Consider the following 14518-nt stretch of genomic DNA (forward strand, 5'->3'; position numbering starts at 1 on the left):
AAGACTGGGGAGATGTTCCTAGAAAGAAGATTGTCACTGAGAAGGGAAGTAGCGCTATGCCCAAATAAGACATTTTTGAGAAAATTGCTCAAAGAAAAATTACTTCTATGTCTTAATACAGTTGGTTTAGAAAACTATACTTTTAGACCATAGTGAATTGTCTGGTTAAAAGGAGCCATCTGCTCAGAAATATTTCCCTTCATGTTACCTTCCATCTTGGTTCTCTTCCATTATGCTTTAGGCATCGTTTTGCTTGTTCTTTGTATTTATTTGATACTTTCATCTAACCCTCTTCACAGCTGTAGAATCTGAGGACTTTGCTAGTCTGATTTTTCTTACGTGCCCATTGTTCTGGCTCTTGAGAGTGGCTGAGGTACTGCAGGCTATATACTAATAAAGGTAATTCATCTATATAAATTTACATGTAGCATAGATATTGAGTGAGATGTATTAAAGATTGCAAGGATCCTGTGTCATGGAAGCTTCCTAAGTACCTAAAATTTAAATGGGTACTTTTTCACTTCCTCTTCTTTCTCCTTATCCTTCTCAGTAATCTCCATTGCAAATACAAATGTTACTGTCAGTGTTACATAGGGGTATTCCCTTTGCTGTTTTTTCCCCTTGTATTATGAAATATTTAAACTCATAATATTGCTGCTGCAGAAGTTTTTTTAAAACCCTACTTTAATAGGGAAGAACTGCATTGCAGCCAGGACCTGTAATCTCATACTGCCTGGTTTTCTAAAATTGAGTCATTTTAATTGATCCTGTTACTTAATTCCCAATGCATCACTCATTACTTCCACTGGAGACTCTCCCTTGTTGCTCTTCTCAAAAAGTGTTCTCACGTATAACCCTCCTCAGTGCCAAATAGTATGAGCCTATATATAGTACGTACAGCTATCATATTTAGAATTGTGTTATATCCGAAGTCTCCAGACAGCAGGTAATTTAAGAAATTGCATCTCTTTTGGCTAATAGGGACATAGATTTGCCATTCTTTATTGGCTTCTTTCCATGTTTTTTAAAATTTCTTTTAATTTAGATATCTTTGCCTAATGATCTGGAAGGGCTTACATTTCTGGATGGTTATCACTGTATGTTGCACCCACTCCCAGGTAAGATTAAAACAATGGAAAAGCTTTTTTCTCAAAGGCCTTTCAAGAAGAAAAATCCCTCAGTTGCCCCCTAATACCTTAACTTTCTTTGAACAGTAACCTCAGCAAACCCATGCAGTGTCAAATATTCTTATCAAGAGAATCACTCCAGTTTGAGAACAAATCTCCCTTCAATATTAATTAATGGCCTTAGTTCACTTAAATTGCATTGTATCCACCCCTGTTAGACTGTTGTCTGGGAGAACAAGTAATTGACCCTGAACCTTGTCTCTGCTGAGCTAAGTTAAAAGTAATTTCCAAAATCTGAGTGGCTATCAGAGTGTCTGTGTAGATGTTCCAAAACAACCCAGAAGTCCCATCATACACAATAAAATCAACCTTCCAGTGTCCAGGACCCTGCATGGCCTTATCAGTTGATACAAATGCACATCATAGAACAAAACCTCAAGATGGTCTTGAAATGTTGCTCAGCAAGTAAGGCTGGCTGGATTGCCCTTGGACAGCCGAGGTGGCTGTGCACTTGGTGCTGAAGGTGGCCCCGCGGTGGAGGCGTAGTTTGGAAGCGCAGAGCACATCAGTTCTCTCACGGTTGCTTTGGTTGTCTGTTGGCTTGTGGTTGAATTTCTGACTTTTGAAAGCCATATATGACTTTACGTTCAGATTATTTCACAGATCATCTCTGTCTTCTTTTGCCATACTGCTGTTAAAACTGCCAGCAAAATGTTCCCTGTGAGGCCTTTTTGTCTTGATGTGTTGCATGCCCTGCCTATCTTCTCTGTAGTTTTGGGAAAGAAGTTGCACAGGAGAAAAGACAGTTAATTTCAGGGACTTGGCTGATCTCTTCCCAGAAGGATACTCTCTTCACTCAAGGTAAATGGCTTATACAATATTATTTGTTATTACGTTATTAACTTGAAGCTTAGAAAATCTGAGTTCTTAAGAACGTGGGACAGGCAATTTGTAAAATTCTAAATAACTTACAAATCTCATATTAAGGGTGATTTACTGAGGGTTTTAAGAAATAGTCCTGTGAACTGTGAAGTACTGCAGTTTAAAGATGAGAGAGTCATGACAAACGTGTTTGAAAGGTAAAGATGGTAGTCTCTTTGCCAAAAGCAAAGCAATGAAATTGTCATGTATTCTTCCAAACTTGACTTTTCTCTCCATTTAACTGACCTTGTATCATCTTTTGCTTCAGTACAACATGCTCAAGTGCAGTCTTTAAGAAAAATAAATGCGCCATCCCTATTGTTGATATTTTTGTTAAAGTAATGCTTTTGAGGTTCCTTTTGTGGAAAAGCTAAAATGTGTAAACATAGTAGGGGCCACTAATTTTATACTGAGAGAAGATCTGTCAGCCCTGATAGTTGCACATGGTGGCAGTTGTAATGTGTCTGCCATCTATTTTTAAAAATTGTGTCTGCCTTTAACTTTTCATATTGATGTACAATATAACATCAATATGTGTGTGTGTAGGAGTTCTCAGGATGGGACAGGATTTGCTATATGTTCTAAATATTTCAGATTAAAATGATTGAGCTGCATGCTGTTTCTGATGCCTTTCCTTTCAGTCATACATATACACCTACTTTGCAGTCCATTTTAGTGAAAACCTGGAACAAACTGAAGTTGAAAAATAGATTTCTGTTTTGGAATTCAGTGTGTTGAACTTTTCTCTTAGAAGTTAGCAATAGACCCAAGTCCTGACATGTTTCCTCTCTTATCATAGACTGAAATATTCAACACTAACCACACTGGGGGTTATTTGAGATTGTGCAGCATTTCTGCTCAGAATTAGGTCTCTGTTAGAATGTTACATCTTGTTTCTACTGCAGATAATTTCCTGCACACCTACATTTTGCTGTCAATTTATTTAGATGAAATGAGTATTGTCTTCCATGTTTTAGAGCTGCCATTTGTTATTACTGGAACTAGTAGCGAACTTGCACTTTTGTCAGATAAGAAGTGAAAAGTCCGGTTTCTGTTGAACACATAACTGTCATTGTTTTAAATATTCCTTACTACCCTACATTCAGTGATTGCTGTTCTGTTCTAGCACAAGTTTGTTTTTTTCTTTTACCATCAACAAGTAAAATTTGAAGTTTTTGAATTTTCACAATACTTCAGTTAAATCTCAGTTTTGTCACATCAGCCTAATTAAAAAAAGGAGCACACACTGATTGTCTTAAAGTTGATTTTGGCTTCCTATCAGAGTATTTAATCATTTGATTGTAAATCAAATGAATTCCAGCTGCTGCTACTTTTCTTTTCACTTTTGTTTTACTTGGTAGGCTGCAGTCTCTGGCTCTTGGTTTTCTCAACAAATAGTGTTATCTCTGACGGTCCTTGTAGTTTTCAGGAGTATTTGTGCTTGGGCTCAGTTAAACAAGGTTTTTATTTCACAATTCTGTCTGCTACTGATAGAAATTATCACCAGAACACTTTAAAACTCTTATTGAAAAGCTGACTTGCTTTAGTTTCTCTTCTGTACATCGTATCATCCCCTGATATTCTGGATATTTAAAAATACCAAAATTTGGGGCATGACCCTGATTTACTGCACACTAAATTCCTAATGGTTAAGGCAAGAGATTAGTCCTCAGTGTTTACTGTTCATCACTGTTTACCGTTCAGCATTGACATTGACTTAGTGCTATTTGACGTGTTTGTAAGATTTGGCTAGAGTGGAAGGTGCAGCATGAAATTAGCTTATTTATTCTCAGATTTCTGAAGAGCAACTGTCCCTGTGTTCTGGTTTCTTCCATGTGAGGCTAGTTGTAGTCGGTAGCTTCTCCCTTCTTCAGTCAGGTCCTTTGGAGGGATGTGAAAGCCCAGAATTTCAGGGTCTGCAACATACAGTCTGTGTGCTTCCTCCTTGCTGCTCACAGGAACTGACTTTTCAAATGCACAGCAATATCTGCAAGCCACTAGCAGTTAGAAGATGACTACTGAACATAGATGAGACATGAGACTTTTAGGACTTACTGGGAAATGTTAACTTTCTGTTCAGCAAGAGGTCTAGGTGCAGAGACCCACGTATTCATCACCAGGTATGGTAATTTGCTGTATCCTAAACTAAAGGTAGAGGTCCCACTTGCGTTAAACACAACAGCAACTTTCTGTTTCAAGGAAAACCACAAGCAATATATAAAATCTTGCTGAGTTCACACAGCATTGCTGTTATGGCCAGATGGAGCGTTACACTGTGCTGCCCTGCCTGGTTATCAGAGACCATGAAATTTTACCAAATGATTTCTTCCTCAATCCGCTACCTTGGTTAAGTCACATCGTGTAATTTAGAAATGTATTTATTTTTAGCTGAAACTACATGAAAGAAAACCTATCTTATCCTTGGATGAATTAGTATTATTTTGTTCTACTTTTAATAAGAAACATTTTCTAGTGTGACTTTTGTCGAATTAAAACTTTTGTCCAATTTAAATGTCAGCAATTGAGTCTTGCCAGCTGTTGGTCTGCAGATTTCAGGAACCTTTTATTATCAGAAGACTCTTCCTATATAAGTACCTCTGTTCTGGGATGAGGTGAAATAAAGAGTTTAAGCTGATTTTAGAAATATATTCACTGAAAGACACATTTTCTAGAGCTAAAAGTAATTTATTTAAAAAATAAGTTCCCAGACTCTTTATAATTTAGCTACATTCTGTTAAAAATGGATGGTAGCACTAGATGTTTTTATATTTATGTAATGTGTCATGTTAATACAACATTTCTTTCTATGCTGTAGTATTTCCATTGGGGTTCTGGTTTTCTCTGCTTGCTCAACTTCCTGTGCCGAGTTCCCCTCGTGCTGTCAGCGCAGATGGAAGCAACTCACTGTCTTGAACTTGTCTCTCTGTGGGTTGAGGCCCATCTCTACCAGAGAGCACCTCGCTGTGTACAACCCATAGAGAGCACCAGCAAGCACCCTGAGGCAGACTCGGAGCAGGGGATCTGATCCTTTTATAGTTTGCCAGAAGGGAAAAAGATGAGCCAGGAACTGCCCATTTCCAGACTGCACTGAAATAAGCCCTTTTTATTCTCTCATATGCCTTCTTAATTAAAGGTAAGAGAGTGAAGCAGTAGAGATTTAAAAAAAAAAAAAAAAAAAAAAAAAAAAAAGAAGAAATCCCAACCATTACTCAAAAATCTCAGTAAACTATAGTCATCATACTTGTATTAAAAAAAAAAAAAAAAAAAAAGCACAATTGAATTGTCAATGAACGTGCCCATACAGAACTTAATTGCTATATATAGCACATACTGCAGTATTGAATTCTTCAGTTAGATATTGCAGAAACATGCACACAGAATACTTCAGATGGGTTGCTGGGTGCACGCTTATGAAGTTATAAGAACCCTGGTAAGCTGTGTTCACGAAGCACGGATATTTTCATACTACAAAGAGAAGTCAGCAGTAACATCTGAGAGGTTGGGAGCAGAGAGAGTGTCTTTTTCATTGCCCTCACATGGACAGAAGTCACAAGGTACTTAGCACTGTAGATATATGTACTGCTAATACACAGATCGACTGTGAGAAATGCCAAGTGCTCTAAATCCCAGTGGATGTACATTTGATATGATTCTTGTGTCCCTCAAGAGGAGATGCAAAGGTCAGAAAAACTAGATTTATCTACAGTATCCTATTTATTTTTCCTCAGCTGATAAAAGGAAAAAAAAAAAATCTACTTAGTTGTCAAGTAGTGGTGAATTTGGAGAGCCTGAACTGGTAAAATGTTAATATCAACATGTAAGTCAACAAGTTTCCAGTTTTGACATGAAAACCCTGATATTTTTGTTAGTGTTCAGATAGAGGAATTAAAAAAGTTGACCTAATATTTGAAAACTGTATGCTTGGTTCTACATTTATTGAAATGTAACACATGAAAAATCATTGTACTGTCTTTGTTCCTGACCTGAGCAGTAGTATCTTTATTGTGCTTCTTGGCAGTCAGTCCTAGTAGTTTCTGCTTGTTGTTCTCTGTGCCGGTGTGGGGCTTTGCCCTTCCAGTCTTTCTCATGGGTAGTACTTAATGCTGCCTAGTCAGCTTTCCTAAAGTCAGTGTCCTCTTGCCTTGAATAAAGCCTAGCGAGTCAGCTTTGTAATCTTTCAAACATATTTTGAAGTCCTTTACTGTCCTGCAGTGTAAACAAGGGCCATCACTGTAGTTGGCAATGATGGTCCCCTTTGGGTACTCCAAACTGAGAGGATTGAAGGGATTATGAAGATGGAAATGGATCCTCCTGGATATGGTATAGAGGGTGAGAGAAAGGACTAAAAAATGATGTTTTGTGACTAAAAGTCTGAAAAGATGTTTTGGGATAGCTTTACCAGTCCTTGTGTCAGGTTGCAGGAGGAAGGTCAAACACCACCAGATTGTGTTGTGGTATGTCCTTGTCTGTGCCCAATTCACTCTTTCTTAAGAGAAAATAAAGGAAGAAAAACAAAACACAAACTCGAGAGAACTGTGAAATGCATGCAATGAAAGTAATTTTCTGTTTATCAATTTCAATTATTTCATCATGTTAAAACATCAATTGTAAATGTTTTAGTGAAGGTGTAGCTTCCCTGTGTCTACTGCAAAGCCACCTGTGGCTGGGCAAACGAAGTATTAATGAAATAGGTGAACCTCTTCTGCTGTATGAGATGTTTGTCTTATCCTAATATGAAAAAATCTGTAGTGCCAGAATTAGTTTTAAAGGTCACCTGCTCATCCCCAAATTATGTGTATGATTCCTGTGCCAACCCTATTTAAAAGGAAGCAACAATTCTGTCATTTTCACTGGAAGCATGTATTCGCTGCCTGATAAAACCGAGGAGCCTTTCCTTCTTTGCAGTTGCATGTTTCCTTATTTATAATCAGACCGGTGTTTTCTAACAGGAACATTTTTTCACTCATTTATTTTTTTCCCTTTTTGTCTGGAATCGGTCTGTGCGCTGCAGCGGTATGTTCCCTCATCTCCATTTGCTTTATCTGTACTCTGTTCTTCACTAAGCAATCTTTTTAACAACATCTGTATACTTTCACTCCTTTCAGTCTTCAATTCATATTTTATTGCTACAATGACCATTTTCTGTTACCTCCTTTTTATTTACACATAATTCCTTCCCTAACAGTGTGATTGTTGTGTTAGTGCTCACCATATTGTGTTGCCTCTGAATGTATCATTTTATCATTCCTGTAAATATCAGCAGTACAGTTTTAGCTTTGGGAACTGACTGGTATGTTCCCCTTTTTTGTTTTCCTTAGATTTGTACTTAATAAGTGAAGTATTTTGTGTGTGTGCATTTTCTTGTGAATACTCATTTTCCTTCTGGTGTTTGTCTATTAATATATTTTCTTGAATATCAGAGATGCTCTCTGTAACATTCACAGTTTCCCCCACATTTGTATCATTTTCCAGTTTAACCAGTATGCTTGATACACCTTCCTTCAGCTAAGGAATTAATACGGAAAATGCAAGTGACTGTTTTTAATAAAAGAAAGTCATGATTGCAAAACACTTCATGTTCAGTTGAGCTTAAAGTTATATGTAGCTCGGAATAACATTCATTTTGCTTACCTTACCCAGTATGGTGCTTTGAGATGGAAAGACATACTTAGAACTGGGAAAAAGAACCCAACCTCAATTTAGAGTATATGTTTATATGCTTTTCTGCTGAACATAGTGTATTATACAGTCTCCTTGTGGAACCAGATTATTTCCTCGTGGACTGAGGAGGTTTCTCACAGTCTCCCTAAAGCATGGGAAAGGGTAGAGTAGAAAAGAAGATTCGTGCTGCTGCAGAAGGGGCCCCGTTCCCGTTCTGTTTCCAGCTCCTCTGCCGCAGAAGGGTTGTGCCTGGGCTCTGATCGCAGCCTTGGAGCAGGGATCCCCCCGAGCCTTGGGCAGGGCCACTTCCCTCGGTAAGGCTGTCCAGGGGGAGAGGAGTAAACAGAAGAGGTGACGGGGCAACGTTGGCAAAGATGGTGCGTACAAGATAGCCGCTATTTCCTCAGAATTTCCACCCTATTTTCCTATAAGTACAACCACAGCCTCTAACACTAACCTTTTCAGTTTCTGGAGAAACTGTAAGTTTATGATCAATGTTGTCTTTAAGTAAAATTATTTAGTGTAATGGGAAAAGATGGAAGTAGAAGGAGAAAAGGAGATAATTCTGTTTCCTAAACAGATTGGAAAATTAGGTACAAAGCTGCAAAAGTTGTTCTGCAGGCTTGAAAATTATGTTAAGATGCTTCATCCACACCTTGCTTAAACGATTTGCAAACCCCAACACTGAAATGTCAGGTGAAAGGCTATGCCACTGCCCAGTGCTGTCAGAGGTGGGCAGACCCTGAGGGAATAAATTGGATGTCTTTTATGCCACGGTAACAGGGAAACAGTGTGCCAGTGCAGAAGAGGGAAGTTTTTCAGCTTTCAGTCTGTGAAATACTTCAGTGAGGGCAGGACAGAGCAGCATGTTTGCACGTATACATTGCCTTTTACAAGCAGGAAACCTTCTGAACAGTGAGGTGCAAAACCACCCGGGGCTTGGCACTCAGGAGGGATGGGAACTCTGAAGCTGGCGCTTAGGTCGGTTTCCCCACTGGGCAGTGTATTTAAAAAATGTTGAAGATGTTTTTCAGGGTACTGAGTTAAAGCAAGATAAATGATGTCGCTTTAAGGAGGGGGGAAGAAGAGAAAAAGGGAAGTACTCACACTGGAGGTTGTAGTGTGAATCGTTTGTTATTTGTGCTTTTTTGTATTTGCAGTACAGTTGGGTGCTGGGAGAAGTTGAACCATAGGATGTTGCTGAGAGAAGAGTCTTTATTGCAGCAGAACTAAAATTACAGGCAAAAAAATAAAGTACTCTAGAGGAAAAAGAGTAATTCTAGCATGCCAGATATTCAGTATTAAGCATGCTTAATATTCAGTTTAGTCTCATACAACATGTTTATGACCAGTGTGTGTGCCCCGATGAAGGTACTGCCTAAAAATGTATTTGTTAATTAGTTTTGGTGCAAGAAGTAGAAAGAGCACCAGTACTCCTTCACCGACAGCACAGTTTGCTTTTTGATAGAGGAAGATGCAAAATGATTTCAAGTGTGCCAGGTTTGGGTTTCTCCTGGAGTCGTACACTTAAAATCAGCAGAAGGGAGGGAGGGGAGTTACTCTGTCTATTATCATCAAGCTCTGCTAATGTAGCCCGGGCGCCACGTGACTGCAGAAAAGGCTATTATCTCAATGAAAAGGAAACTGCTTTTTAGAGCAGCAACAGAACAGAAGCAGGAGGAATTTTCGAGTACTCCACCATGCTGGATTGTCAAAGGGGGATCTCTCTGATCAGCAGTTAGGGAAGGATTAGCGTGGCCAGTTTGTCAGCTGTCATTAGAAGCAGATGACAGAGATGATAAGCTGCTGTGTGCGCACGTCCTCACTCAGCATGTGCTTTGGTTTACATCAAGACACAACACTGGTTTGGGATAACGGAGAGCTGATATTTTTAAGGCTGTAAATTTACTGGTAATTGTATCCTTTTTTCTTTTATTATTTTTCCTTTTTTTTTTTTTTTTTTTTTTTTCCCTTCTCCTTCTGTTTTTAATAAAAAGCCAGTGTGATGGATGGGGAATTTATCTACATCTTGATCTGAAGACGCAGAAAAACTAGTGAGATCTACCTTCAACTGCAAAGGCTGGAAGACAACAAGGTGTGTTTCTGAAGTGCTGTGACTTCATTGTTAGCACTGTCTTTTTCCACGTATATGTGCTCCCCTGTGTGTATCGTAGGTGTCTGGATGTTAGGGAGGGTAGGCTGGGGGGGGTGGGGTGGGGTGTTGGTTTGGGCAGGTGGGAGGAAGAGCTAATTTATATTTGAACAAGAGAGTTTAAAGATAATGTTTCTAGATAGCAAATACAAAGAAATAATGTAAATTTGATGCTCCAGTTTCTGTAGTTTCCCCCCTTTTTAGTGGCTACAGGTGTACTTGTGGTTGCCTGTGACAGCTTTATGGGTTTATGAGGCTAAATATATCTTAGTGCACAGGAAATATTTTTGTAAGCAAGTTTTCTGGCATCCAGAATAATACACAAGCTCATCTATATTTTCCCACTGTCAAGAGGAGGTGGAGCCCAAGGATGTCTTTTTCATTGCAGTAATTACTATTCAATATTCAGTAATTTCTGTGCACATGAAAAAGTAGAGAGTAAGTCAGACTAAGACATTTTTCCAACAAAGCTTTCTCTTTCTGACCAAGAGCTTGGGTAGACAAAACACACTGAAACATTCGTAGTTGTTACGTAACTTTCTCTGTTCTCTAATCTTAATAGTTTTCTTTACAAGTACACGATCCGGTAAACAGAATGACATTCAGTTAATCTTCAGACCTGCTATTTATCTCATGGTTATGAATGCTGATGTCATTAAATATCTTGGCAGTATTTACCTTCCTTTTAACCTTGGGAGGGCAACATTTAATATTGCAGATTAATTAAATAATAATATCCCCTGAAAAAGGTTGTAGATAGTTACTTGTAGTACGTGAAGATAGTATGCTGTCTCGCCTGCTTGGGAAGTTATCGCAGGCTTGTTGGGATTATTTTCCTATTGTACACAGCATTAAGCCCAGCATTGCTCTTTACCTCACATCAATAATACTAATCCCAGACCACAAAAAAAAAAAAAGATAAAATTAAGTGTTTGGATTTGCATAGGCGTGCTGATTGTCACTTCTCTAGAATTTTGTCTGCAAAGTTAAGGGCAGGATTGCAAAGATGCAAATAACCAGTTATTACTGCAGTGCGCTGACAGTTTGTGAAAAGTGTGTTTTCCCGGATTCATATTGAAATAGTGGTGGTGACTATCATGCTTAGAATCCGTTTAATAATTAACTAAATACATACAGGAAATGCCTTAGTTTATTTTATTTAGGACTTTGAAAAACTCATGCTACTTTGAGATAGGAGGGGGGAAGGAAAATATTATTGTTTTTCAAATTAATGTAGTATGTGTTTGAAGAGACTTTATTTCATACTGTGAGAGCAGAGCCAGAAACGTAAACAAGGTAGCGCTATTTATTTGCTTGTTCTCTTTGGGCTCAGTTTGATTATTTTAATTGCAGTATATCTACATTTTGATACAGAGGCTTGGGGCAGGCGGTGCCGCCGAGTAGAGCCTTGAGAGCCCGTCACGTTTGTGGCACCAAATGTCGAAGCCACAAGAACAATGAAACTTCCTCTCTGCTTGTTGTGTTTTCTTCCTTTATTTCATTACGGAAGATCTAAGAAGATAGAGGGGACCAAGTAGTGCTTACTGAAATATTGGCACCTATGTTTTGTAGGAAAATAGATTTTTTGCTGCTTGTACAGTCATTTTGATTTGCCTGATGCTTTTTCAGGTTGTATTAAGGGAGGAAATTTGTACAACATCACACCCTTTTGTGTAGACTGTGTTCTTCAGTTCTGTGTTCTCACAAAAGTCAAGGTGGGGTGTTTTCTTTCATAAACAATTTCTCACAGAATTATGGTATGTAGCATATATAAAACTACAAGCACTATCTTTGACCAGAGTAATTGTGTTTTCCCACTCTTCAAAATTCTGTACACTGCTGTAGTCAACAAGGTTACACTTGTAATGTTCAAAAAGTGCTGCTCTCTTCTTTTTTCTTTTTTTTTTTTTCCTTCTTTTTTGTTGTCATCTCTGCAAGGTAAATTTCTTGTGCAAGGAGAGAGGAAGACATAACTGCATTGCAAAATATACCGTGTTCTAAGAAAAAAAAAACCTTCTTGGAATGTCTGAGCTAGAGGAGCACTCTGAAATATTTAATTTCGCTCCAGAGTTCTTAGCACAATATTTAATAACAAATGTCATTAGGAAGTCAGCTGGCTGGTTAGATTTCGCAGTGCCATTTTATTTTTTTACTTGTTTTTTATTTGTTTACTAGTAACAGGGAAAAAAATGAGGAAAGGCATGAAAACAACCTTGATTCTCAGAATCTACTTCATTAATAAATGGAATGAATTTGTTAGTGCGCTCCTATAGAATAGCTTCATAATTGTAACAAGAAATATGAGTTAAGGACTGAGGACTGGGTCTACAAGTCAAGCTGTCTGAGCTGAGTAAACGAGAAGACAAAGACAGTTTGTAAATTGATAATCACTGTACCTGTGAGGAAATCCCACTGGAGTCATCTTACTGCCTGCGTTCCTCCTTAGCTTTTCTTACTCACTTATGTTCAGCTGTGGCAGGCCTAGAAGGATGCCTGAATTGAACTGAAAATTATTATTAGCAGGTAAAGCTTTAGTCTCTGAAGGTGAGAGTTAGGATTTGAAAGGCTGTGTCTTTCAGAAGTGGGCTGCTTTAAATACCCAGGAGTCTGTGGCTGACCCAGCAGGTAGTTTCCCTGATATCTGGAGTTGTACAGGGAGGGATTGACAAAGGCTGGCTGGGATGTGAGGATACAGAGCATAAGAAAGATCTCAGGAATTTGATGAAAATCCTAAATGAAGAATCAAACCAAAAGTTTATCATAAATGCAATTAATTTTCAGTGTGTGTTACACCTGAATCTCCTCTTTGCTGTTCCCATTTAATTTTTTCCTATGCACGCTGTCCCCAAACAAACTCCATCAGGATACTGTAGTGCTCAGATTTTCCATTCCTGATAGCATAGGCTGTTGTGATTGAGCAACCATCTAACACAAGATTCTCATGAAGAAACTTCTGTTAGAACTGCATGGTAATAAAAACATTTTCGTTGCTTTTCCTGAATTTTTTCCAGGTGTTCAGTCCAACCAGTTTTAAATGTGTGTTATTTTTTACTTTGGGGCAGTGTATTACAGGCTTCTGGTCAACTCTTTCTATGAATGTAGTGGGCATTTCTTCCCCTCTTCAGTAATTATATTTCACTATATTCCAGAATTAAAACTACTTGGAATATATGCTAGTTCTTTCTTAGCACTTGTGATTCTTCTTTACCATAAAAGATTTAATTGTTAACACAAATACATTTCGGTTTATTTTTACAAAGAGAATAAAGTGGCTGATAGTGAACATTCAGCTTTAATAGTAGAGTAACCTTGTTTTCCTTGGGCTGCAGGATACAGGCACAGTTGTGTGAGGCCTATGGAGTGATTTATGCCCTACGAAAGAGAGAAATAACAGTTTGACATCTTCCTCTAGTAGACTAGAGGAAAATCCAAGCTTCAGTGAAGTCAGTGATAAAATTCTGATTTATTTCTGTTGAGTCATAACATCCCCTTAGAACTCTTCAATTTTTTTCCAGAATGTCATTTCTGCTGTTAAGGGAGCTGTGGTAAAGCTCACAGGGTGTTGCCTGTAAGTGTTGTGGAGGCCAAAGGCATATATGGATTTAAGAAGGAATTAGGCACAACTGAAGATAGGTTCAGAAGGAGGAGGAGGGACAGCAACAACACAGCTAAGCTTGAACCACCGATTGTCAGAGACAGAGAGAGGAGATATTGGGGAAGGATCATTCTGCTGCTGCCATGTACTTTTTCCTGAGGCATCTGCAATTAGCTTCCATGACAGACGAGTCACTAACTAAATGTCTCTCATTTGACTCATACAGCCATTGCTATGTATGTTTTATTTGGTCATAGTCTGTACTCATAAGTATGTGTTTTTATATATATATACACACACACACAGAGTTGTGGGTACAAAGCTTTTGTCCACAAGGTTTTATTCCTTGGTAGTTAACTAGGTAAAGCAACAAGATTTTTGAGAGTTGTGTTTTCGTTTTAAATGCTTAAAAATTACAGTTAAATTTTCATCTTCTTTTGTTATTGCTGGTTGCAGTATTCAACTAAAGCAAATAGGATGAAGACCGACGTGAAATTTGAAGCAATTACTATTTGTTATTCATGTTCACAGATCAGTTTTTAAACTCATGCATGTATTAAGAATGTATTTGATTATGGTGTACAGGCTATTATGGACATTTGATTTTTATCAAGTTAATCATACGTTGTGTTTGCAACACTTGTGTATGACTCTGATGTAATTTATTCTATTAGTTTTGATTTTTTGCTTAGTAACAATGTGCATAGTTAGTACTCTCAATGGCTTTGCCAAGAGTTTAACATACATCTAACAGACATCTGTATTAAGTAAAAAACTGTAATTCTGCATGTTGGGAGATAATACAAGTATAATCTTTTATGCATATCGCTGTATTCTTTCACAAAGCATGTGTTAAATTGGTTGTTTTTCAAACCTTAATAAGGAAAGAGTAATAAAATTTTTTCTAGTTCCTAACTCTTACACTGCTGCTCCAGTATAAATGGATGATACTGGCATGGGTACCAGTATCAGCAGGAAGCACCTGCTGAAGGGAACTACTTGCTCATGCAAATACAGGGTAGCAATAGGGGCCAAACCCCATCTGGTCTCTCCCATAATATC

General features: G+C 38.1%; 1 protein-coding gene across 6 annotated transcripts in view; it reads left to right on the forward strand.

The window, feature by feature from the left end:
* NCOA2 (nuclear receptor coactivator 2) overlaps positions 1-14518 on the forward strand; it is a 192801-nt gene that overhangs the window by 91174 nt on the left and 87109 nt on the right. For 4 of the 6 annotated variants that reach the window (XM_042785715.1, XM_042785714.1, XM_042785712.1 and 1 more), the window contains one exon: positions 9707-9804. The exons of 1 other annotated variant lie outside the window; for it this stretch is intronic. The gene's annotated coding sequence lies outside the window, so the exon portion shown is untranslated. Of the gene's footprint in view, positions 1-9598; positions 9621-9706; positions 9805-14518 lie in introns of those variants that run through there. One more of the 6 variants, XM_042785718.1, reaches the window with a different exon arrangement.

This window comes from Tyto alba, unplaced genomic scaffold, assembly GCF_018691265.1.
Source record: "Tyto alba isolate M040663 unplaced genomic scaffold, T.alba_DEE_v4.0 Super-Scaffold_9, whole genome shotgun sequence".
NCBI lineage: Eukaryota > Metazoa > Chordata > Aves > Strigiformes > Tytonidae > Tyto > Tyto alba.